At 41.1% G+C, this 22,270-nt stretch overlaps 1 protein-coding gene and 1 non-coding gene across 2 annotated transcripts in view; both read left to right on the forward strand.

Moving 5' to 3' along the window:
- The window catches only part of JAK1 (Janus kinase 1), a 246,230-nt gene that overhangs the window by 46,086 nt on the left and 177,874 nt on the right, over positions 1 to 22,270 (forward strand). The gene's annotated exons all lie outside the window — the stretch shown is intronic.
- On the forward strand, positions 1,697 to 1,798 carry LOC129459046 (U6 spliceosomal RNA). Its single transcript, XR_008649862.1, has one exon. It is a non-coding gene; the product is annotated as a U6 spliceosomal RNA (small nuclear RNA).

Below are 22,270 nucleotides of genomic sequence, written 5' to 3' on the forward strand. Positions count from 1 at the left end.
TGTAATAAAAAATATGAACAACAAGTGTTGGCAAGGATATGGAGAAATTAGAACCCTTGTACCTTGCTGGTAGGAATGTAGGTGGTACAGCCACTTTGGAAAACAATCTGGCTGGTCCTCAAATGATTAAACATAGAGTTACCAGCTATTCTACTCCTAGGTATATACCCCCCAAAAATGAAAATATATGGCCACAAAAAGTTTTGTACAAGAATGATCATAGTACTTGTATTCATAACAGCCGAAAATGGAAAACAACTCAAATGTCCAGCAATAGGAGATTGGATAAACACACTGTGATATATTCATACAAAGGAATACTACTCAGCAATAAAAGGAACGAGCCACTGATACATGCAAAAAAAAAAAAAGGATGAATCTAGAACCATGGTGAGTGAAAGACACCAGACGCAAAATAATAAATATGGTATGACTCTATTTATATGCAGTCTCAGAGCAGGCAAACTAATCTATGGTGATAGGATTAGAAAGTGGTTCCCGGCTGGGCACGGTGGCTCACGCCTGTAATCCCAGCACTTTGGGAGGCCGAGGCGGGTGGATCATGAGGTCAGGAGATCGAGACCATTCTGGCTAACACAGTGAAACCTGGTCTCTACTAAAAATACAAAAAATTAGCTGGGAATGGTGGCGGGCGTCTGTAGTCCCAGCTACATGGGAGGCTGAGGTAGGAGAATGGCCTGAACCTGGGAGGCGGAGCTTGCAGTGAGCCGAGATTGTGCCACTGCGCCCAGCCTGGGCAACAGAGCGAGACTCCATCTCAAAAAGAAAAAAAGAAAAAAGAAAGTGGTTGCCTCGGCCGGGTGCGGTGGCTCACGCCTGTAATCCCAGCTCTTTGGGAGGCCGAGGTGGGCAGATCACAAGGTCAGGAGATCGAGACCATCCTGGCTAACACGGTGAAATCCCGTTTCTACTAAAAATACAAAAAATTAGCCGGGCGTGGTGGTGGGCACCTGTAGTCCCAGCTACTCGGGAGGCTGAGGCAGGAGAATGGCATGAACCCGGGAGGCGAAGCTTGCAGTGAGCCGAGATCTCGCCACTGCACTCCAGCCTGGGGGACAGAGCAAGACTTCGTCTCAAAAAAAAAAAAAAAATACAAACAATTAGCCTGGTGTGGTGGCGGGCACCTGTAGTCCCAGCTACTCGGGAGGCTGAGGCAGGAGAATGGCATGAACCCAGGAGGCGGAGCTTGCAGTGAGCCGAGATCGTGCCACTGCAGTCCAGCCTCAAAAAAAGAAAGTGGTTCCCTCAGTGAGAAGGAAAGGGGGTTTGACTACAAAGGGACAAGAGGATGAGACAACTTTCTGGAACTTTAGATGGTAGTTACAGGAATGTGTACAATTATCGAAATCTATTGGCCAAGGATGGTGGCTCAGGCTTGTAATACCAGTGCCTCAGGAGGCCGAGGTGGGAGGATTGCTTGAGGCCAGGAATTCAAGACCAGCCTGGGCAACATAGCTTGTCAAAAATAAAAAATAAAAATTAGCCCAGTATGGCTATGTATGCCTGTGTCTCCAGATACTCGGGAGGCTGAGGTGGGAGAATCACTTAAGCCCAGGGGATTGAGGTTGCAGTGAGCCATGATCACTCCACTGTACTTCAGCCTGGGTGACAGAATGAGACCCTGCCTCTAAAATAAAAAAAAAAAGTCATTGAACTGAGCCTTCAGATCAGCGTATTAAATACTTCACTTAAAAATAATTAATAATTGAAATGATACAGAGAAGATTAGCACGGCCCCTATGTAAGGATGACAGGAAAAAAATAATTCTATGTTTTAAATGTTTACTGCTTCCTCACTTTTCATGAGAAAAAAAGCATCCACTGAATTTAGATGATCTAACAGGTGTGAAAAACTCCCTATCAAAAAATATCATTCCCCACCAACTTAAGAATAGACTGAATTTCCCCTGATTAGTTTCTCCTTTGATATACACATTGAAAGCCCTAAACAAAACGCTATATTAGTTTTCCCTAATGAATAATGTATGAAGTTGGTTCTCCTCCCTCTTAGCAAGGTACTGCAACCCACTATTGACTATGTTAAAGCCTAAAAATAAAGAAGATAATAAAAGTAATAAAATGGTGATTACCTTCTTCAAGTTGCTTAGAAGTCCGAAGAGGCACCAACCCTTACAAACTAAATTTTCACTTTGGCTGACTCAGTCTCATTTCTTAAGGTTTTCTTTACATCACCCCACCTCCCAGCCTTATGCCTCATCACTTACTACCTACTGATCAGTTTAATGGGCCTCAGAAAGGCTATGGAAATCCTAAAATGCAGAGTCATTTACGAACTTCCCTCACATGAGCCCTCCAGTCCCTATGGGTGCGCTGGAATATCCATTTCGTTGGTGATTTATGGGTTAGAAAGAGCCCTTAATTGCTTCACTAGCATGGACTTCTCTGTGACCAAGAAAAAATAAAAAATAAATGGCAATGTGGGCTCCTTTGAGAGAAAGGAGAGGGGACATTACACAAGAAAAATGTTATTTTCCAATATCAAGAAAATTCATTAGCAAACACATTAAAATGCACTCAAGTAGTCATCACCCCGAATTGTTTTGGAAAAGGCCCTGCTTTGGAAAAACACAGGGCAAAAACATTACTCCTGTAGCTTGGCACAATGAGATGGCAGGATGACAAATGTCTTATTCTCTACTGTGCCTTAATATTTACAGGACATCTGCTACTGTGTATTTCTCCCTCCCTCGAGTCACCTTTATCACAGTCTAACGTTGTGTTATTGCTGTTTCCCATGTCCACCTGTTACAGTGATAAGACACAGCTGTACTCCTCCAGTGTGTGGGAAGCAAATGAATCTGAAAGTCAGGAGGCTGAGCTTCTAGTTCCATTGTTGCACTAACTATGCACTCTTAGGCAAATATTGCAAATTCTCTTGGTTTTAGTGTCCTCTCCTAAAAAAATGGGAAGTATAATAGACATGGTTCCAACGAAATGGAAGCTAAGTCTTACCCCCAGGCATTAGGGGTTCCTCAGGTCATAGAACCAATATATAGAAAAGGGGTGATATATCCTTAACAGCAGTAATTAGATTGCTGCTACCTAGTGGGGATAGACAGGGAGAGCTATGTTTAGAACTCAGGGATTCAATGAACAACTTCTTAGCATTCCCAGGCCCAGTGTTCTGGTCAACGGAAAAGTGCAGCCACCTGCTGAAGTGCCAAAAGTGGGAGGTGGAATAAGGTAGCCTTGAGTACCAATGTACGCCTTGTCACCAGCTGCAGAAGCAGGGATTATACCAGCTATAATTTAAATCCCTTGGTCATTTCTCCTTCTCCCCAAACCTTGTATTTTAAAAGAAAAACAGGCCGGACGCGGTGGCTCACACCTGTAATCCCAGCACTTTGGGAGGCCGAGGCGGGCGGATCACGAGGTCAGGAGATCGAGACCACGGTGAAACCCCGTGTCTACTAAAAACACACAAAATTCGCCGGGCGTGGTGGCGGGCGCCTGTAGTCCCAGCTACTCGGAGAGGCTGAGGCAGGAGAATGGCGTGAACCCAGGAGGCGGAGCTTGCAGTGAGCCGAGATTGCGCCACTGCACTCCAGCCTGGGCGACAGAGAGAGACTCTGTCTCAAAAATAATAATAATAAAATAAAAATTAAAAAAAAATGAAAAACACTGGAAGCGGCTACCATTTTAGATTCAGGCAGACATGTGAGCAACTTCTCATCACTCTGGATCTACTCTTTGCCTAGCTCCATTCTGCTGGGTTCCCTGGGTGGTTGACCTAAATGCATTATATCCACAGATTCTCTTGTCTTCTGGTTTCTGGTTGGGTTCAGCAACAAGGAGCACAGACAGAAGACTGGGAGAGGGAAGGGAGAAGAACAAGATCAGGATATTCATCCCCTTTGTATGAAGTCACTGTGCTGTGGACTGGCTCTGTCTTTCCACTAGAGGTCATAGCTCAAGTTGAGCAGCTCTCTCCACATAGCTCTATCCCCTGGTTCTATTAAAGCCTTTCTTTCCCTGCCCCAAAGGGTGGGAAAGGCACCCCAAGTTACTAGTTCTAGAGTATTTTGTTACCACTTTTGAGTTCCTTAAACCTTGCCCACACCTTTGTAGATGGTCCTTTTAAATTAAACTCTTCTTAAATTACCAAATTTGTACAAATAAATAATTTCTTTTCTAGTGGAGCCCTAACTAATGTGGACAAGTTTCTTTTTTTTTTGAGACGGAGTCTCGCTCTGTCGCCCAGGCTGGAGTGCAGTGGCGCAATCTCGGCTCACTGCAAGCTCCGCCTCCCGGGTTCACGCCATTCTCCTGCCTCAGCCTCTCCGAGTAGCTGGGACTACAGGCGCCCGCCACCACGCCCGGCTAATTTTTTTTTGTATTTTTAGTAAAGACAGGGTTTCACTGTGGTCTCGATCTCCTGACCTCGTGATCCGCCCGCCTCGGCCTCCCAAAGTGCTGGGATTACAAGCGTGAGCCACCGCACCCCGCGTGGAAAAGTTTCTTATAGGAACCACGAGCAGTAATTGCAAAATCAGATAAGATTTATTAAAATGTGTGTGAAGTTTCTTTGAAGAATATGCCTTTGTAGAAGTTCAAATGAAACATATGCAATACATAATAGAAAAATGCATATAGCATATATGTGCAGTTTGAATTATAAAATGAACATCTATATAACCAGTACTGTGATCCAGATATAAAATATTGCTGCCTCCCCAGAAGCACAGTGAATCATTTCCAGTTTCAAGCTACTCAGAACAATGATGCTAAGAAAATTATTATACTTGTCTGTAGTAAACATTGCAAGAGTTTCTCTAGGACAGTGGTTCACAGTCTTTTGGTGGTAATGTGGATTGGTGATGAGAGTTCTCATAGGCTGTTGCTGAGAGTATAAATTAGCACAACCACTTTGAAAGAGTGTGGCATTGTCTAGCAAAACTAAAGTTATACACACCTTTTTTTTTTTTTTTTGAGATGGAGTTTTGCTCCTTTTGCCCAAGCTGGAGTGCAATGGCGCGATCTCGGCTCACTGCAACCTCCGCCTCCCAGGTTCAAGTGATTCTCCTGCTTCCCATGTAGCTGGGATTACAGGCACGCACCACCACGTCTGGCTAATTTTATGCTTTTAGTAGAGACGGGGTTTCACCATGTTGGCCAGGCTGGTCTTGAACTCCTGACCTCAGGTGATCTGCCTGCCTTGGCCTAAAAGTGCTGGGATTACAGGCACGAGCCACCGCACCCTGCTGCCGCCTTCTTCTTCCTCTTCTTCTTCTTCTTCTTCTTCTTCTTCTTCTTCTTCTTCTTCTTCTTCTTCTTCTTCTTCTTCTTCTTCTTCTTCTCTCTTCCTCTTCCTCTTCCTCTTCTTCTTCTTTCGTTTTGAGATGGAGTCTCGCTCTGTCACCCATGCTGGAGGGCAGTGGCGTGATCTCGGCTCACTGCAAACTCTGCCTTCCGGGTTCAAGCGCCTCTCCTGCCTTAGTGTCCCAAATAGATGGGATTACAGGCGCCTGTCACCACACCCTGCTAATTTTTGAATTTTTAGTAGAGATGGGGTTTCGTCACGTTGGCCAGGCTGGTCTTGAACTCCTGGTCTCAGGTGATCCACCCACCTTGGCCTCCCAAAGTGTTAGGATTACAGGCGTGAGCCACCGTGCCCCGTCTTGCATCTTCTGACATAGAAACTTTGCTATTTTGCATGATGTTTGCTGTAGATTTTCTGTAGGTATCTTATTTGACTTAAAAGTTTCCTTTTATTTCAAGTTTGCTGATTTTTAAAATTAAGAATACATACTGACTTTTTTTTTTTTTACCATTCACTTTTCCTAAATATATTGGGGGGTCATAGGGGTTTTCTCCTTTATTCTATCAATATGACAAATTACATTGTTTCATTTTCAAATATTAAACCAATTTTGTATTCCCAGGATACACTTAAATTGCTTTTCTATATTATCTTTTTGTATTGCTGGATTCAGTTTGCTAATACATTGTTTCAGATTTTTTTCAACATATATCCATAGGTCAAATTAGATTGTAATTTTATTTTGCCATAGTCTTCAAATGAATTTTAGTGTCTTATGAGTTTGAGAGTTGTTCCCTCTTGTATGTGTTTATGTGATATTAAAATACTTTGTTCCTTAAAAGATTGGTGGAACTCACATGAAAGGCTTCTGGTCCTGGAATTTTCTTTGCGGATTTTCTGTAAACGATTCAACTTACTTAATGATCATAGGATTGTTCGCGATTTTTGCTTTTGTTTTTTGTATTATTATTATTTTTTTTATTTTTTGAGTTGGAATCTCACTCTGTCACCCAGGCTGGAGGGCAGTGGCATGATCTTGTCTCACTGCAAGCTCCTCCTCCTGGGTTCACGCCATTCTCCTGCCTCAGCCTCCCGAGTAGCTGGGACTACAGGCGCCTGCCACCAAGCCTGGCTAATTTTTTTTTGTATTTTTAGTAGAGACGGGGTTTCATCATGTTAGCCAGGGTGGTCTCGATCTCCTGACCTCAAGATCCGACCGCCTTGGCCTCCCAAAGTGCTGGGATTACAGGCGTGAGCCACCGCGCCTGGCCTTTATTTTTTCAAATGCTCTCTTAGCAGAATCATGTTCGTGTTTTTTAAATATCTTTATAAGGTTTGTTGATTTTTCCCTGAGGAAATTAGGTCATATAGTGTACTTTGTCAAATGGATTAGCATTAAGTCATTCATTATATCCTCTTATTATCTTTCCAGTGTGTACAACATCTGAAGTAATATCCCCTTTTTCACTCCTGATAGTGTGTGTGTGTGTGTGTGTGTGTGTTCTCTCTCTCTCCCTCTGTGTGTATGTGTGTCTCTCATTAGTCTCACCAAATATTTTACACCTTTTTTAGTCTTCTCAAAGAATCAACTATTGGCTTTATTGTTCCTGTTACATAGTTTTTCTATTTTATACATTTTTGTTCTTATTTGTTATCTCTTTCCTGCTTCTTTATTTCTGTTTATCTTGCAGTTTATTTCTAATATCCTGAGGCAGATGCTTGGCTCATTTACTTTTAGCCTTTTTTCTTTTCTAATATAAAACGTAAGGCTATAAGTCAGCTCTGTAAACACTTTTTAGCTATTACCCTACAAGTTTTTGATATGAAGTAATGTTTAAGTCACTCACACATTTTAAAAAGGCACAGTTCACACCTGTAATCCCAGCACTTTGGGAGACTGAGGCGGGAGGATCACCCTAGGCCAGGAGTTCGAGACCAGCCTGGCCAACATGGTGAAACCCCATCTCTACTAAAAATACAAAAATTAGTCAGGCATGGTGGCGGACACCTGTAATCCCAGCTACTCTAGAGGCTGGCAGGAGAATCGCTTGAATCCGGGAGGCGGAGGTTGCAGTGAGATCCCACCACTGAACTCCAGCCTGGGCAACAAGAGTGAGAGTCCATCAAAGAAAAAAAAAAGGCACAGTTCACAATTAAAAATTTTTTCCACTATGATTTTTTCTTTGACCCATGAGTTATTTAGAAGCATGGTTTTAATGTTCCAAACATGGAGATGCTCTGTTTACCTTTTTATTATTGATTTATAGTTAGATCACATTAGGTCAGAAAACATCCTCTGTATTATCTTAATCCTTTAATAGCTGTTGAGGCTTGCTTTAATGACTATGTATGAGTCCATTTTTGAAATATTCTGTGTGGACTTCAAAATTTTTTTCTGCAGTTGTTGAATGAAATATATGTAATCTCTATTAGATCAGTTTTATTAATCATTATTGTTTGAATCCTCTAATGCTTTATTTTTATTTTTATTTTTTTGAGACAGAGTCTCTCTCTGTTGCCCAGGCTGGAGTGCAGTGGCGCAATTTCAGCTCACTACAACCTCCGCCTCCTGGGTTCAAGCAATTCTTATGCCTCAGCCTCCCGAGTAGCTGGGACTACAGGCCGTGCCACCAGGCCCAGCTAATTTTTATATTTTTAGTAGAGACAGGGTTTTGCCATGTTGGCCAGGCTGGTCTCGAACTCCTGAGCTCAGGTGATTCGCCTGCCTCGGAGGCCTCCTAAAGTGCTGGGATTACGGGTATCAGCCACCACTCCTGGCCTATTTAATGATTTTTCTTCTTGTTCTATCAATTATCGAGAGATGTATTTTTTAATTTCCCATATAATTGTAGATTTTTCTATTTCTCCATATGGATCTTCTGATTTTTCTCTTACATAATTTGTGGCTGCACTACTAGGTACTTATAAATTTAAAATTTTTATATTTTCCTAGTAAGCTGAAATTGTATTGTTAAGTGATTATCTTTATTTTTGTAATTTTAAATTACAGAATGATACTGATTTACTGATAAAATGTATATAGCAAAATTTGCCAGTTTAAGTTTTTATTTATTTACTTATTTTTTTGAGATGGAGTCTTGCTCTGTTGCCCAGGCTGGAGTGCAGTGGCGTGATCTCGGCTCACTGCAACCTCCACCTCTCGGGTTCAAGCAATTTTCCTGCCTCAGCCTCCCAGGTAGCTGGGATTACAGGCGCCTGCCACCACACATGGCTAATTTTTGTATTTTTAGTAGAGACAGGGTTTCACTATTTGGCCAGGCTGGTCTCTAACACCTGACCTCAAGTGATGCACCCCCCTCAGCCTCCCAAAGTGTTGGGATTACAGGCGTGAGCCACTGCACCCAGCCTATTTATGTATTTTGAGACAGGGTCCTATTCTGTTGCCAGGCTGGAGTGCAGTGGTGCAGTCAACCTCCTAGGTTGAAGTGATCCTCCTACCTTAGCCTCCGGAGTAGTTGGGACTAAGGCGCATGCTATCATGCTCAGCTAATTTTTGTATTTTTTGCAGAGACAGGGTTTCACTATGTTGCCCAAGCTGGTCTCAAACTCTGGTGCTCAAGTGATCTGCCCTCCTTGGCCTCCCAAAGTGCTAGGATTACAGGCATAAGCCACCATGCTCGGCCCATTTAAGCCATTTTTAAGGGTACAGTTTAGTGGCATTACTTAGGTCCACAATGTTATACAACTACCATCGCTATCTATTTCCAAAACTTTTTCATCACCCCAAACTGAAACTCAGCAGCTAGTAAGTAAAAACTCCCCAGGTGCCTTCTCCCCAGCCCCTGACAAACTTGAATCTACTTTACATTTCTACAAATTTTCCTATTTGAGATATTTCATGTCAGTGTAGTTATACAATATTTGTCCTTTTGCATCTAGCTTATTTCACTTAGCATATGTCTTCAAGGTTTATCTATGTTGGGGCATCTATCAGAACTTCACTCCTCTTTATATCTGAATAATATTCCATTGTATGTATATACCACATTTCATTCATACATCTGTTTGGTACATGGGTTATTTCCACCTTTTGACCATTGTAAATAATGCAACAATGAACATTGGTATACAAGTACCTGTTTGAGTCTCCGCTTTCAATTCTTTGGGATATATATATAATACTTAGAAGTGGCATTACTGGGCCATATGGTAATGCTATTTTTAGCTTTTTGAGGAATTGCCAAATTGTTTTCAATAATGACTTTTGGCTTAAAGTCTATTTTGTGTACTGTTAACATAAGAATGCCAATTCTTTTGGAGTTATATTTGCAAGGTAGATCTATTTCCATTTTAAAATTTCAACCTGTTTGAATATCTATAAGTTTTCTCCAGTCTGAGAAGCTTTGTCTTTTAACTGAAGTATTTAATCCATTTACATTTAACTTATTTTAATTAACTGATATTAGTAACCAATGTTTTAAATCTATCACTTTACATTTTGCTTTCTCTTTGCTTCACTTTTATATACTTCTTTTTCTCTTCTTTTTTGTATTTTTTTATTCCTTTCTTTAACTCTAATGGTTTAAGGCTACATTCTGTCTTTATTATTTTTTAGAGTTTAGCCTAACATGTTTATATGTATATATCACCTATTAAGTAAAAAGTTGTCACTAATGTTGTTCTTGTGCTAAATACCACAAAAACTAAACACTAACTTCATTGACTCTCTTCTTAATTTGCATGCTTTTATTTTTGTGTATTTATCTTACTTTTTCATCTCATATGACATTGTTAATGTTGTGTTATGCACAATTTTGCATTGTTTAGATTTATTCACATATTTACCACTCTCATTACTCTTCATTCTTTCTTGTACCTCAGAGCATCCATCTAGGATCACATTCTTTCTTCCAGAATGACACCCTTCTGAATTCCTTTTTACAAAGGTCTGGATAATAGCAAAGTCTCTGTGTTCCTACTTGTTTTTGGAAATGTACATATTAATACTATGCCCTCATTCTTGAATGATTTTTTTTCACTAAGAATAGAATAATAGATTATCGATTATTTTCTTTCAACCCATGGAGTGTGTTAGTGTATTGTCATTTGGCTTCCATTGCAGCTACTGAGAAGTCAGTGGTCCATCTCACTGCCATTCCTTTGATAATGATCTCCACACTTTCCCTGACCTCAAATTTTTTCCTTTGGTGTTCATTAGTTTTATTGTGATTAATTTGAGTGTGAATTTTTCTTTCTTTTTCTCTTTTCTTTCCTTTCCTTTCCCTCCCTCCCATTCTTTCTTTCTTTCTTTTCTTTCTTCCTTCTTTCCTTTTCCTTCTTTTTTCCCTTTCCCTCCCTCCTTTCTTCTTTTTCTTCTTCTCCTTTTCTCCTGCCCTCCTCCCTGCCTTGGATTTGTTTGGCCTCTTAAGTATGTGAATTAATTTCATTCATAGGTTCTGGAAAAGTTTAGGTCAGTATTTCTTCGAATACTGTTTCTGCCATATAATCTCTCTTCTTCTAGTGCTCTAATTAAATATATGTTAGACTTTCTCACTCTATCTTCTATGAATTTTAATTTCTCTTTCATATATTGTATTTCTTTAAATTTCTGTGCTTCATTCTGTAAAATCTTGTGACCCAACCTTCTTGTTCTCTAATTCTCTTTTCAGTTGTATCTAATATGCTGTTAAGCTGCTGGTTTTTCTTTTGCTCTCAATCTCAGTAATGATAAATTTTGTTTCTAGAAGTTTAATTTTATTGTTCTTAAAAATGTGTTGGTCACTTTTTGTAGTTTTCAGTATCTTGAAGATATTTTCGAGCTCATCTTTTATTTCTTTAACAATAGTAGGCATAATTTTATAATCCGTGTCTGATAATTCTGGTGTCTGAAATCTTTTTGACTCTGTTTCTACTCTTTCGTTTCTTCTAGCTCTCATACATGGTGCTTATTATGTATGCTTAGTTGTTTTTTAACCAGTACTGCTTATTAACCTTGAAAAATTATTTGTGTAAATACATTGATGCCCAGGATGAGGATAACTTCTCAAAATGGATTTGTATTTGTTCCTTTGACTCCTAGGGACTTCACCAATATGGCACCAAATTAAATGAAATTTGTGGCTTGAATTGTTTTGGACCACCCTGTGGTTATAACTTTAATAATGCCAGCAAGTGATTACAAATTTTCAGAGATGAAATTGTTTCCTCATTGTACTGGTCAGCAGCAGTCCCTTTAGGGTAGAAATTTGGGGAAAAAGTAGCCTTTGAATTCCAGTTCTATTGATGGATTTTCTTTTTTTGTTTCAGTTTTTTTTTTTTTTTTTTTAAGACAGAGTCTCGTTCTGTTGCCCAGGCTGGAGTACAGTGGCATGATCTCAGCTCACTGCAACCTCCGCCTCCCGATTCAAGTGATTCTCCTGCCTCAGCTTCCTGAGTAGCTGGGATTACAGGTGCACGCCAGCACTCCCAGCTAATTTTTTGTATTTTTAGTAGAGACGGGGATTCATCATGTTGGCCAGGCTGGTCTCAAACTCCTGACTTCAAGTGATCTGCCCACTTCAGCCTCCCAGCCCACCTCAGCCTCCCAAAGTGCTGGGATTACAGTCGTGAGCCACCACGCCAGCCTTTTTTTTTTTTTTTTTTTTGAGATGGAGTCTCGCACTGTCACCCAGGCTGGAGTGCAGTGGCGCGATCTTGGCTCACTGCAAGCTCTGCCTCCTGGGTTTATGCCATTCTCCTGCCTCAGCCTCCCGAGTAGCTGGGACTATAGGTGCGCGCCACCACTCCCGGCTAAACTGGTTTTGTATTTTTAGTAGAGACAGGGTTTCACCCGTGTTAGCCAGGATGGTCTTGATCTCCTGACCTCATGATCTGCCCGCCTCAGCCTCCCCAAGTGCTGGGATTACAAGCGTGAGCCACTGCGCCCAGTCTTTTTTTTTTTTTTTTTTTTTTGAGACAGGGTCTTACTCTGTCACTCCGGCTGGAGTGCAGTGGTGTGGTGCAAACACGGCTCAGTGCAGCCTTGAACTCCTGGGCTCAAGTGATTCTCCTGCCTCAGTCTCCCCAGTAGGTGGGGGCCGCAGGTGCACACCGTCATGCCTAGCTAATTTGGTGAATTTTCTTTTGTACTTTCCTCCTTAGGAGATAGAGGCTCAAATTGGCTGTATTGGCAAATGTCCTCAGGGCAAAAGTGGCTTCAGTATTCGGTATACCTTAGATTTTGTCCTGCTAATTCCTTACTGTCTTATTAGTTTACTTATTTGATACTTCTAATCATTTCTAATAATTATTTACTATTTGATACTCTATCTTCAATCTAACATTCTTAGTTTGTCAGTTTCTGTAGTCAGATGACTGAGGTGAGCTGCCCTAGGCTGGCTCCTGGACTGGTGTCCACTAAGGCGTCACAGGTGCTCTTTATGGTCTTTTGTTGGTAGCCGCACTGTTCTCAGTAGCTGGGGTATTTCCTAGGATGGTCCTTTTTCTCTACTTGGTCAGGACCTCAGACCTCAGACCTCAGATGACTCAGGCCACCATGGTTCTCACCAGCATTATAGGCCTCTTTGAGTCTCTGCCACAGCTTCTGTTCAACAACTTCCTCTCCACTTCGCTGTGGGGTCACTTCAACCTCCCCATGACAGAGCTGTTATCTCTCAGCTGAGCCAGGTTCTGTGTTCTCCACCAGAGATGCAGTAACATCTGAGTGCCTTTCACACCACACAGGAGCTAACAGGTGCCCAAACTGGGCCCTCTTTTCCTGACTACTCTATTTTGCTCTCTTTCCTGTTCTGGGCCTACCCAATTGTACTGCTGACTCACCTTAACTAGCAATTTCCTTCTGGAATCCCAAATGGAAAATAGAAGAGAAACCCCTCAGGCCTTAGCCTTCCCCTCAGTCAGTCTAAAACACCTTCCTTCCCTGGGATTTACTCCTGGGATCAAGAGAACTTTTCATTACCTAGTTTTCCTAACTCCACTCCCCTTCTTCTCTCTGCCATCCACCAGACCAGGAAGAGGTTCAGATATTCCACTTCCTCAACGTCCTATCCTTGCTCCATCCTGGGACAGCAAGCTCAATGGTCTAGTCATCACAGGTGAAAAAATGTGTCTCCTTATACTATAAAAGAAACTATGATCTAGCTTACCAGGTATAACCTTCGATATGTCAGTGGTAGTAAAAGGAACCTGGAAAATATATTTTCTGGCTTTCTAAGTAACTATTTCAATGAAAAATCCTATTTTGGATATCGGAAGCTGGTTTTTTGTTTTTTGTTGGTTGTTGTTTGTTTGTTTTTTGAGACAGGGTGTTGCTCTGCCACTCAAGCTGCTACAGCTTCGATCTCCTGGGCTCAAGTGATCCTCCTGCCTCAGCCTCCCAAGTAGCTGGGACTATTGGCATGCACCACCACACCCAGCTTATTTTTCTATTTTTTGTAGAGATGAAGTCTTATGATGTTGCTCAGGCTGGTCTCAAACTCCTGAGCTCAAGCAGTCCTCCCACCTCAGCCTGCCAAAGTGCTGAGATTATAGACATAAGCTACTGTGTCCAGCCAGAAGCTCATTTTTAACTCTTCCTTTTAAAATTTTTGCTTTGACAGTTCTAATCCCACCCTCCACACACTGCCCCCAGGCAAATGAATGCTTTTGGTCTACTAAAGATCATATATATGAAAATGAAAAAGAAAAAAGCACATTAATATGTTTCCTAAATATTCAAGTTGTGAATATAAATATATACATTATTATTATTTTAGAGACAGGGTCTGTCTCTGTTACCCAGGTTGGAGTGCAATGGTGCAATTATAGCTCACTACAGCCTCAAAGTGGCTGGATGGCCTTGAAGTGGGAGAATAGCTTCCTCCCACCTCAGCCTCCCAAGTACCTAGGACTACAGGCATGCCACCATGGCTGGCTAGTTTATTTACCAATTTTTTTTAAGAGACAGGGTCTCACTATATTGCCCAGCTGGTCTCAAACTGCCAACCTCACGCTTTGGCTCCCAGAATGTTCGGATTACAGGTGTGAGCCCCCATGCCTGGCCACCTATTTTTTTAAATAAAGAATATTTGTATTAGTTATCTATTGCCGTGTAACAAATTGCCCCAATGTTTTGTGACTTCGAACAATGAACAGTTATTATTTTATACTTTCTAAAGGTTATACATTTGGTAGGAGCTTAACTGGACGATACAGTCCAGAGGAAAGCTGGGCTGCAGTCATCATAAGGCATGACTGAGGCCGGAGGATAAACTTCCAAGCTCACCCACATGGCTATTAGCAGGAGGCTTTAGTTTCTTGCTGTCTGTTGGCTGGAGGCCTCAGTTTCTCAACACATAGGCCTCTCCCCATGACGTGGCAGCTGGTTTCCCTCAGAGCAAGTGTTCTGAGGGCAGGAGGACGGATGGAGGAAGGGGGAGAGAGAGAGAATGAGCGTGCGAGAGAGAGCGCAAGCGCAAGAGAGAGCAGGAAGCCACCGTGCCTTGTATGTCCTAGTCTCTAAAGTCACACCATGTCACTTTTGCTTTATTCTATCCATTAGAAGTAAGTCACTAAATCCAGTCCCTACCCAAGGGGAGGGCAATTAGACTCTACCTCCTAAAGGGAGTGCCAAAAAACCTATGGACAATTTAAACCACCACAGCATTCAAAATTGCCCACTTCCTGTGTGCAAAAGTACAAAACTAGGGTATATCAGCAACAAAATGGGGATTCCTTTCATGATGGAGTCGAAAGTCTAGTGGGTACATGAACATGAAAATAATCCATTGCAGTACACTAAGATAGAGGTCCTAGTTTTCTCTCATGTGACATGGGGGACAGTAGGTGCTTGGGGGCACATGAGTCAATACAAAAATGCTTTTGCATAAGTGTAATTTAGCAAAGGGGATCAAGACCTGAGATGTAAGAGCCAGAATCCCAGCTCTGCCACTTACTGGCAATGTGACCATGGGCCAGTAACTCTTCTTCTCTCTACCTCAGTTTCCTCATCAGTAAGATGGGAGAATAACAGTATTTATCTGATAGGGTCTTTGTGAGAATTAAATGAGTTAGCATATGTAAAAGGCTAAACATGTGTCTGGATCATAGCAGGTGTTAGTTAGCAATTGTAAACTGCAAGCCGCTTCAGAAATGGCGGTATTATTATTCTAATTTTGAAACTAGGTACATGTCCTTTTCCCTCTCATATTGAAAATGGAATTAACTTTCTTCCTAATTTAATTATTTTTCATTTCCAGTAAGTTTCCCAGTGTAATTTAATTTTTAATGATACATTTGTACTTTTTTCTTTTTAAGCATATAACATCTGTCATAAAATGTAAATGTCACTCTTTACCTCCACCCCCACCTGCTCATCAATTCCACTTCCTTCCCCAGAGGAAACCACTTTAACAGTTTCATGAATGTTCTTTTAGAAATGTTTCTGCCTATTTAAAAGCTATGCATTTTTGAAACATTTTAACATAAATGGAATCAAACTATGCATATCATTCTACTTGATTTTTTCTGTAATTAACAGATCTTTTCATCTTAATGATTATAGCTTTACATCATTCCTTTCAATGACTATATTAAATTCTGTAAGATGGCTATACCATAGATGCTTTAACCATTCTTCTATTGGTGGACATTCAGGTTGTTTCTAACATTTTATTATAAACAACATTTTATTATACGTAGTGAACATAAGCATTTAAATACATTTCCTAACCTTCAAAGATTTTGTGAATATATTTTCAATTAACACTTATTACAAGGGCCAGTTGCAGTGGCTCACGCCTGTAATCCCAGCACTTCTGGAGGCCAAGACAAAAGGTTTGCTTGAGCCCAGGAGTTCGAGACCAGCCTGGGCAACATAGGGAGACCTCTGTCTCTACAAAAAATTTAAAAATCAGCCAGGCATGTGGCATGCACCTGTAGCCCCAGCTACTTGAGAGGTTGAGTTGGGAGGATTACTTGAGCCCAGAGAGGTTGAGGCTGCAATGAGCTGTGATCATGCCACTGCACTCCAGCCAGGGCAACTGAGTGAGATCCTGTCATAAAAAAGAAGAAGAAAGAGACGGAGAAGGAGAAGGGGAAGGGGAAGGGGTAGGCGAAGGGGAAGGGGAAGGGGAAGGGGAAGGGAACTTGTTATTTGAACCTGTACAGCTGTAAGGAAAAGTCAGCGGGCAGGCTGGCTCATGCCTGTAATTTCAAACTTTGGGAGGCCGTAGTGGGAGGATCACTTGAGGCCAGGATTTTAAGACCAGCCTGAGAAACATAGTGAGACCCTGTCTCTTTTTTTTTTTTTTTTTTTTTTCTCATTTTTTTTTTTTTTATTATACTTTAGGTTTTAGGGTACATGTGCACAATGTGCAGGTTTGTTACATATGTATCCATGTGCCATGTTGATTTCCTGCACCCATTAACTCGTCATTTAGCATTAGGTGTATCTCCTAATGCTGTCCCTCCCCCCTCCCCCCACCCCACAACAGTCCCCGGAGTGTGATGTTCTCCTTCCTGTGTCCATGAGTTCTCATTGTTCAATTCCCACCTATGAGTGAGAACATGCAGTGTTTGGTTTTTTGTCCTTGCGATAGTTTACTGAGAATGATGTTTTCCAGTTTCATCCATGTCCCTACAAAGGACACGAACTCATCATTTTTTATGGCTGCATAGTATTCCATGGTGTATATGTGCCACATTTTCTTAATCCAGTCTATCGTTGTTGGACACTTGGCTTGGTTCCAACTCTTTGCTATTGTGAATAGTGCCGCAATAAACATACGTGTGCATGTGTCTTTATAGCAGCATGATTTATAGTCCTTTGGGTATATACCCAGTAATGGGATGGCTGGGTCAAATAGTATTTCTAGTTCGAGATCCCTGAGGAATCGCCACACTGACTTCCACAATGGTTGAACTAGTTTACAGTCCCACCAACAGTGTAAAAGTGTTCCTATTTCTCCACATCCTCTCCAGCACCTGTTGTTTCCTGATTTTTTAATGATGGCCATTCTAACTGGTGTGAGATGGTATCTCACTGTGGTTTTGATTTGCATTTCTCTGATGGCCAGTGATGATGAGCATTTCTTCATGTGTTTTTTGGCTGCATAAATGTCTTCTTTTGAGAAGTGTCTGTTCATGTCCTTTGCCCACTTTTTGATGGGGTTGTTTGCTTTTTTCTTGTAAATTTGTTTGAGTTCATTGTAGATTCTGGATATTAGCCCTTTGAGACTCTGTCTCTTAAAAAAAAAAAAAAGAAGTTCATAGAAAATTTAAACCTTTTAGTTTGACATTCAGGAATTTCTCTAATGTGACCTCAAACTATTTCTCCAATTTAATCTCTTAGTACTTTTGCATAAACTCCATATATATCAAGCTGCAAATTGCCTTACTCAATGTTACCAGGACACACCATACACATTTCTGCCTTCAGGCTTTAGCCTGGGCTTTTCTCCTTGCTTTCCTCCCCTGGGCTTTTCTCTCCTACACTTCTGTAGTGGGTGATCATTGGGTGGTCTGTCCATCCCATAGGGGTGGCTTCCTGGGTTGCCACCCTAATCACAATTGATTGAATCAGGGGTTGTCACCAGACTCGAGCTGGGCTGATCACAATCTAAATTCCCTGGGAATTTAGAAATAAGAAATAAGAGGCCAGGCATGGTGGCTCAGACCTGTAATCTCAACACTTTGGGAGGCCAAGGCAGGCGGATCACCTGAGGTCAAGAGTTCGAGACCAGCCTGTACAACATGGTAAAACCTGTCTCTACTAAAAATACAAAAATTAGCTGAGTGTGGTGGTGTGCACCTGTAGCCCCACTTACTCAAGAGGCTGAGGCAGGAGAATCACTTGAACCCAGGAGGCGGATGTTGCAGTGAGCCAAAATCGTGCTGTTGCACTTCAGCCTGGACGATAGAGCAAAACTCTGTCTCAAAAAGAAAAAAAAAAATCATACCTGTAATCCCAGCACTTTGGGAGGCCAAGGTGGGCGGATCACCGAGGTCAGGAGTTCAAGACTAGCCTGACCAACATAGAGAAACCACGTCTCTACTAAAAATACAGAAAAATTAGCTGGGCGTGGTGGCATGCGCCTGTAGTCCCAGCTACTTGGGAGGCTGAGGCAAGAGAATTGCTTGAACGTGGGAGTTGGAGGTTGCGGTGAGCTGAGATCGCACCATTGCACTCCAGCCTGGGCAACAAGAGGGTGAAACTCCATCTCAAAAAAACAAAACAAAACAAAACAAAACCAAAAAACAAGAAAGAAAGAAAGAAGAGTAGGGATCAGCCTCTCTCCAGGTGACCAGACCCGGGTCACCACAGGAGTGATGTGGTGGTTATCTGATCCATGGGATCCAGACACAGAACCAAAGTTGCCTGACAAAGAACAAGACAGACCTACAGAGAGAAGACAAGAGACCAAGTCTGGATAGTTCTCCAGTATGGCACCTGGATCTTCTTCCTTTCTGGAACCCACCTACAGGCCTGCCTTGGGTTCTGTCAGATACCGGGCTTCCTGAAGCTGTCTTTGTCCTATTTACATTCATAAAAGTGAGTCTGATTGTGTCTTCCTTTAAGCGCTTATCCAGTTACTCTTGATCTGTGAAGGCTTCCTTGACTACCCAAGCCCCAGGCTAAACTTGTGTGCTTGGCTATTAGGTCCACTCATTTGGAACTTAAACTACTCATTTTCATCACTTTGTTTCAAAATCATGATTATCTGACATTACTGGGCAAACAGGAACTGTAGATAAGGAAGATAAGGATTAGCATTTTTTTCCTTTTAAAAATGTTAATCATCTTAGTGGAACTTTTTAAGGCAGATGACAAAACTTCTTTAGCTTATTCAATTGAGTGCATTACTATTTAATAATGTCTGGATGAGTCAAGGTAAATATTATGAAGATCAAATATTTTATATACAAGGCATAATTCAGTGAATCTACAGGTTCAGCTAATATGGTAAGTACCTGCTACTGAAACAACAAAATAAGACCTCTGTTTGAGAAAGGGAAATATGAAATCAGATATATGAGTTCCCCTTTAAGAATGGAAACTGGGCTGGGTGTGGTGGTTTATACCTGTAATCCCAGTACTTTGGGAGACCAAGACAGGAAGATTATTTGAGGCCAGGTGTTCAAGATCAGCCTGGGCAACACAGCAAGACCCCATATCTACAAAAAATAAACGAAGTAGCCATGCATTGTGGCAAACACCTGTAGTCCTACCAACTCAGGAGGCTAAGGCAGGAGGATCCCTTGAACCCAGGAGCTCAAGGTTACAGTAAGCTGTAAGAGTACCACTGCACTCCAGCCTAGGCAAAAGAGTAAGACCACATCTTTAAAAAATAAAAAAGAAGAAAGAATAGAAGCCATTTTAATTAAAGAAAAGCCATGAAGCAAATCACCTAGACCTAAGGATATTTTCAAATTCAGATACTGTCCTGTAAAATATTTCAGTCTGTGTGGATGGGAAAGCTAAGTTTATGACATAGTGAACTATTCAAAAAACCTTAAGAGATTCATCAATTAGTTTACCAAATACAATTTGAGTTTACCAAAGTCAACTCTCCATTATAAGGAACAGATACTTCTGTATTATTTCTTCACACTTATGTGAAGAGATAAAATCTCTCTTGCTTAGAAAGCCCATATTTATTGTTTACTTCTATATTAGTGTGGACATCAAGGTTAGGGAAACATTTAATTGTGAGATGTCCTACAATGGGTGTGACTGGTGTCTGAGCATGAGAGTTTACAAATTATATTTATCTTAATTATTATGACTTTTAAAATTTTAATATCTGGAATGGCAACTTATTCTTCTGCAAGATCATCTTATTATAACTTATTCTTCTGAAGATCATCTTATTATAACTTATTCGTCTGCAAGATCATCTTATTATAACTTATTCTTCTGCAAGATCATCTTATTATAACTTATTCTTCTGAAGATCATCTTGGCTAATTTTGGCCCTTTGCACTTCCATATACATTTTATAATTAAGTTGTCAAGTTCCATCAAAAAGTCTGCTGGGATTTTAATTGGAATTGCAATCAAATCTATAGGTCAATTGGAGATAACTCACATATTTTTAAAGAATTAATTGATTTTCCCTTTTATTTCTAGTTGACATAGTACATATTTATTGGATACAATGATATTTCAGTACATGTGTACAATGTGCAATGATCAAATCTGGGTAATTAGCATATCCATCACCTTGAACATATATCATTTATTTGTGTTGTGAACATTCAAAATTCTCTCTTCTAGCTTCTTGGAAAAAATACATTAAATTATTGTTACCCATATGCACCCTATAGTGCTATAGAACACTAGAACTTATTCCTCTCATCCAGCTGTAAATTTGTATTTGTTATGTAACCTCTCATCATCTTCCCCTCCCACTACCCTTCCCAGCCTCTAATAACCACAGAGAATTCACTTTTTTTTTTTTTTTGAGATGGCGTTTTGCTCTTGTTGCCCAGGCTAGAGAGCAATGGCATGATCTCGGCTTACTGCAATCTCCCCCTCCTGGGTTCAAGTGATTCTTCTGCCTCAGCCTCCCCAGTAGCTGGGATTACAGGTGTGTGCCACCATGCCCCACTAATTTTTGTATTTTTAGTAGAGATGGGGCTTCATCATGTTGGCCAGGCTGGTCTTGAACTCCTGACCTTAGGTGATATATTTTGGGTTTTTAAATTTTTTTTTAGACAAGATCTTACTCTGTGGCCCAGGCTGGAGTGCAGTGGTGCAATCATAGCTCACTGCACCCTTGACTTCCCAGGCCTAAGCAATCTTCCCACCTCAGCCTCTTGGGTAGCAGGGACTACAGGTGAGTGCCACCATGCCTGGGTAATTTTTTGTAGAGATAAGGTCTCCCTATGTTGCCTAGGCTGGTCTTGAGCTCCTGAGCTCAAGTGATCCTCCCACCTCAGCCTCTCAAAGTACTGGGATTACAGTACTGAGCCAACATGCCTGACATGGGAAAAGACAGTTTTCGTTTGATAAAATGCTTTTTGTTTGTTTGTTTGTTTCTTGAGTTCAGATTCAGTAGCCTGGTATAATGACAAACTAGAAATCACAGTATGCGAAAAATATAGGAGATGATGCTTTGATTTCAGGAATATTGTGGATTATCAAACTAAAATTAACAGATTCTATTTAGCCTCCTAGAATTTCAAAAATTTTTAGACATTAGTATACATCCCCACCTTCACGATATCAGAAATAAAGGGTAGTGAAGATAGCAGAGTTAAAGATGAGAATTGTCTCCATTTCAGAAGGTATTTGGCTGAAACGAGACATTTCACAATTTGGTCTTCTGGTCTGCTCATCAGTGGAAGTCCCAACTTCTTCCTGGATAAGAACTTGTACTTGGATTATATTATTATAACCATATTATAATTATTATTGTGGAAACATCACAGACAACACATAAAAGAATTTTTACTCATGATCCCTACTTATAGTCTTGATTCCTTTGATCTTCACATCTACTTGTTTTGCAGTTTTGGTCCCTAAATCAGACATTTGGTATAGTTGGTCAGCCTAGAGACGTCAAAGACAACAAGCTGTCCAGCTATTTGTAAGATTGTCATTGAAGTCCCTTGTGTTTGCACAGATTGCATCTGTCTATTCTGAAAGATGAGCAACAAATCCGGTCAAAGCCTGAGTGAAATAACTGACAATCTTAGATCAACCCCGATGGTCACTCACGAGTCCAGCAGTTTCTATGCAGAGCACCAAACACTTTACTTACAAAAGTAAGGTTAGTAGGAGCTTGGTATTTTCCATACCATCTTAGAGAAGCACTGTTTTGCTTATTCTGTTTTTCCTCCTCCTCCTCTTCCTCCTTTTCTTTACATATTTTGTGTGAATACAAAAGTACTATTGGCTAGGCAGGTTGGCTCATGCCTGTAATCCCAGCCCTTTGGGAGGCTGAGGCAGGTGGATCACCTGAAGTCAGGAGTTTGAAACCAGCCTGGCCAACATGGTGAAACCCTGTCTCTACTAAAATACAAAAA

This window comes from Symphalangus syndactylus, chromosome 19, assembly GCF_028878055.3.
Source record: "Symphalangus syndactylus isolate Jambi chromosome 19, NHGRI_mSymSyn1-v2.1_pri, whole genome shotgun sequence".
NCBI lineage: Eukaryota > Metazoa > Chordata > Mammalia > Primates > Hylobatidae > Symphalangus > Symphalangus syndactylus.